Genomic DNA, 4,472 nt, shown 5'->3' with positions numbered 1-4,472 from the left:
TCTCTCTCTCTGTGTATCTGTCTGTCTGTCTCTCTGTCTCTGTCTCTCTCTTGCTGTCTCTGTCTCTCTCTCTCTCTCTCTCTCTCGCTGTCTCTGTCTCTCTCTCTCTGTGTATCTGTCTGTCTGACTGACTCTCTCTCTCGCTGTCTCTGTCTCTCTCTCTCGCTGTCTCTGTCTCTCTGTCGCTCTCTCTCTCTCTCTATCTCTCTCCCCCCCACCCCCTCTCTCGGAAGGCTCCTCTGGATCGTTCAATCTCTCCGGCTCTGGCGACATGTTCATGGGAATGCAAGGGTTAAATGGGGATTCATATCCCGGCGCTCAGGTTGGTAACGCTCATGTTCTCTCAATGTTGGCTCGCGCGGCGCAGCGATCGTGTCCGTACCTCTGGACCAGGAGCTCTTCGGTTCAAAGTCCCTCCTGCTCCAGAGGTGTGTAATAACAGCAGCTTGGGTGGGTTAGTCGTGACCTATCTATGATGTAAGGTCATGGATGTGCGGGATTGCAATGGCTGCCCAGGGGAGCGTGTCATGGCAATAGGCGGCCATTTTGAGCGCCTTAATCGCGAACCTCCTCCACAACATGGCAGGCCGTCAGATTGGTGATCCAGAGACCGGTTCGAATACCGCCGTGGAAGCCGGGGGCGTTTGAAATCAATTAAAAATAATCTCGGATTTAAAAAGCTGATTTGTCAGGAGAAGAAAAAAAAAAGAGACCCATCTGGTTCACTGACGTGCTTTCGAGGGAAGCAAATCTGCCGTCCTTACCCGATCTGGCCTGTGTCCGTGACTCAGAGCAGTGACTCTGTGCTGCCCTCTGGGTAATTTCTGTCAAGGCAGCGAACATTGGCTGAACAAACAAAAAAGGCGTAATGCTGAGGATGGAACGGCAGCCGGGATATCGCAGGGGACGGGCCGAATGCCCCACTCTGATGTGTTACGCGGCCAGGGCTAAAGGGTGAATTGTCTGATGCCTCCTAGATAGCTTCATTCGGGTGTGTGTGAGTGCGTCCTGTATCGGGAGGCCGTGGTGAAGTACAGACTGTCAGGAATCTCGCGCTCGCACCCTCGCTCTCCCGCGCACGGCGTTACTGCAGGGTACTTCGCTGATGGCCCCCTGTCTTAAACCTTGCGCCCTCTTCCCCCCACCGCCCCCCATCCCCAACCACAGGTGGAGTCCCTGCGTCACTCCCTGAACCAGACTGGGAGCTACGGGGAAGGCCTCGGTGTCAGCCAGATCTACAGCCCCCGGGATGTCAGGGTAAGGTGAACTCCCAGCTCGGGGCGCGGGGAGGTGGGGTTGCGGTGGGAGCTCAGTCCAGGGACGGAGGGTATCTGAAAAACCGGGCTGCGCAGCTCCACCCTCTCTCGTTCCCTCGGGATGACCATCCCTGATCGTTCAGTGAGCTCGGAGCCAGGATGGCGGGGGGGGGGTCCTGCTCCCTCCACAGCAGCTATTTGCTCTCCAAACATTCGGACTAGGGAGGTAGGGGTGGGAGTAGGCCGTTCAGCCCATCGGGCCTGCTCCGGCCTTCAGTGAGATCGTGGCTGATCTGTAACCTCACTCCCCTGGGCCCTTCACTTAATAAAATGTGCCAGCCTCCAGCTTTCACTTGATCGGTGAGGGGTTGGGGATGGGTGGTTGGGGATTGGAGTGGAGAATCAGTTGTCTAGTCATCTGTGGAAGCCAGTGACAAATGCAGCCATTGTTTCCCGGGCCCCACCTGTTCTGTGATAATCTGGACCCGTGTTAGTGCCCCGATCTCTGAGCCAGGAGGGCCCAGGCGTACATTCCACGCTGCCCCCCCCCCTGCTCCCCACGAGGTGAGATACCAACGACTCTGAAACGGTTTGGAGTCACAGAGCGACACACAGCATGGAAACAGACCCTTCGGCCCAGCTCGTCCATGCCGGCCAGATCCCATCCCAACCCAATGTAGAGCCACCCGCCAGCACCCGGCCGGTCAACTCTCACGCGGGTGCTTTGTCAATGCGCCGGTGGGGTTTATTCCAGGGATCCCCGTGTGGTACAGCGGTAGCGTCCCCACCCACTGGACCGGGTGACACGGCTTCGAGTCCCACCTTGCTCCGCAGGAGTGTGGTGATGTCCCTGAACGGGTTGGTTGGGAAAATAGGAATTTGGGTGAGGGAACGTGTATGGAATGAGGTGCCAGAGGATGTGGTGGAGGCTGGTACAAATACCCATCTAAATGCCTCTTAAATGAACAGGAAGGGTTTGGAGGGATATGGGCCGGATGCTGGCAGGTGGGACTAGATTGGGTTGGGATATCTGGGTCAGCATGGACCCAAGGGTCTGTTTCCATGCTGTACATCTCTATGAATCGGCCCTGAAGTGTCCCGACTTTACTGACGACCCCAAAGCAAATGGGTGAAAAAGTTGTCCCTCAGGCCCCTTGTCCATTCTCGCCTTAAACGAGATAGTTCCACGCTCCACCCTTACCCCGGGGGAAAAGACCTTGTCCGTTCACCCTATCCGAGCCCCCACCCCCTCACATGGTTTCATAAACCGCCATTCGGTCAACCCCTCGGCCTCTGAGGCTTCCAGGGGAAAACGTGCCATCCCCCCCCCGCCTCCCCAAGGCCTAGTCTGCTAGCCCAAACCCTGCCGTAGAGTTTCTCTGTACCACGGAGAGAAAGCTAGGGGCGAGGCCAGTGCCCAGTTCTTAACGCACGTTTTCTCTCTCTCTCTCTCTCTCTTTCCCTTTCCTGTATTCTCCACCCCACCCTAGGCTAATGGAGGGTGGCAGGATGCAGCCACCCCGTCTTCAGTGACATCGCCGACGGAAGGTCCCGGAAGCGTGCACTCGGATACCTCCAACTGATCTCCCCCCAACCACCCCACCCCCCCCCCACCCCCTCCGCCTCCAACTTCCCAGGCAATTGGAACCATCAACCCTCCCTGCCCCCTACCCAATGGGCTCTTCTACAGACCTGACCCACCAGAAGAGAAGAAATCCATAAGGAGACACCAGGAAAGGGGGAGATCTTTTTTTTAAAATATAAACCACACACAAAACAGGAGGTGGCGGCGGTGGGGTGTGGGTGATGTTGATACTAACCAATTACCTTATGGTTTGCTGTAAAACCTTTACCTTCAGTGCGACAGTTCAAGGGAAGGCCGCTACAAAGGGAAAGGGCAGGTGAGAGGCGAGGGCAAGGCTTCGGCCTGCACCGTTGCCATGGGAATGGGTCCTGTAGACTATCCGCAAACCCCCCACCCCCAGCGAGACCCAATCTGGCTTGAATCGGGTCAGTACCAAACACCCACTCGGTCAGCTCATTTGCTGTTTGTCCTTGTCGGGAGGTTATCCTCCACGTGAGGGGGGGGGGGGGCGCCGGCAGCTGAGGCGATGGTCAGAGGAGGCAAGGCGGGATTCGGGTTGCCAGGCGATTCCGGGGAGACCAAGCGGGACTCCCCGTTTCCGGTTCCAGCCCTGTGAAACCTCCTCGCTTTCCGCGCTGCGTTGAGACGCTGTTTGGCCGTGAGGTGGTCAGTGGCCACACGGTGGGACGAGGCAGTGGGTGGGGGGAGCTGGGGGTGGTGCGTGCGCTGCCGGCCCAGAGAGATTCGGGCAAAAGCTGATCGGAGCAGTGGCTCAGCCCGTCCACCTGTAGGTTTGAAGAGATAATGGACGTAGTTGACGTGAAGTGCTGCATCCTGGTTACTCTATGAGTTGGATAGGGAACGGGGACGTCTCTCACACTATCCCTTCTCTCGACATCACTTGAATCTTTCTCCTGCTGTCCATTTCCTTCCTCTCTGCTTCCTCTACTGTGTTTCCGTGGAATCTTACGGCTCAGAGCAGCCCACTGAGTTTGCAGGGACCCTCGATCAGCACTAGTCCCACTTTCCATCACTTGGCCCACAGTGATGTATGTGCCACTGCAAGTGCTTTTTGAAGGCTGTGAGAGGTTGTTTTGTTAATGTCTCCTTTCTGCTCTCTATTCTTTATCTCTCGTTTAGAATCTCTACTTTCTTCCCTCTGCTTCTCCCTATTCCCTCTCACTGTACTCCCACATTTACCCCTTTCAGTCTGTTGCTTTTTGAGTTCCAGTGTCCCCCATTACGAACCGGGTAATGTTGTAGCCTTGTATGAGTTTTGCCAAGGTCAGACTGTTCTACCTAGGCCAGACGAGAGAATGAGAGAGAGAGTCTCTTTACAAAGAGCCCCCAACGGCAGTGGCTCCTTATGCTTTAGGTGCGGGAGATTTGGTGTAGTTTTTAAATAATGTTGACGTGGTTTTAAGGGCATGATTGAAGGTAACGCGACTGTCAAATCTGTGTTCAATTGAAATTTGTTTTGCTATATCAGGCAAATCTTTGTAACTTGTTAGTTCAGAACACTGACTGACAGAGGCCTAGAAGGATGGGTTGAACCTCTCTTGCTCTTGCGCACGGTGTCTCTCTCTCTCTCTCTCTCTCTCTCATTCTCTCTCATTCTTCCTCCCCCTTTT

At 55.4% G+C, this 4,472-nt stretch overlaps 1 long non-coding RNA gene across 1 annotated transcript in view; it reads left to right on the top strand.

Annotated features, from left to right (window-relative positions):
- LOC122541398 overlaps nt 1-4,465 on the top strand; it is a 13,498-nt gene extending 9,033 nt beyond the window's left edge. The window contains exons 2-4 of the long non-coding RNA XR_006309591.1: nt 234-322; nt 1,168-1,257; nt 2,747-4,465. This is a non-coding gene — a long non-coding RNA (uncharacterized LOC122541398). The remainder of the gene's footprint in view (nt 1-233; nt 323-1,167; nt 1,258-2,746) is intronic.
- The last annotated feature ends 7 nt before the right edge of the window (nt 4,466-4,472 follow it).

Source organism: Chiloscyllium plagiosum, chromosome 37, assembly GCF_004010195.1.
Source record: "Chiloscyllium plagiosum isolate BGI_BamShark_2017 chromosome 37, ASM401019v2, whole genome shotgun sequence".
Lineage (NCBI taxonomy): Eukaryota > Metazoa > Chordata > Chondrichthyes > Orectolobiformes > Hemiscylliidae > Chiloscyllium > Chiloscyllium plagiosum.
The sequence above is the reverse complement of the archived record's forward strand: the minus strand, read 5'-3'. Positions and strand labels throughout refer to the sequence as shown.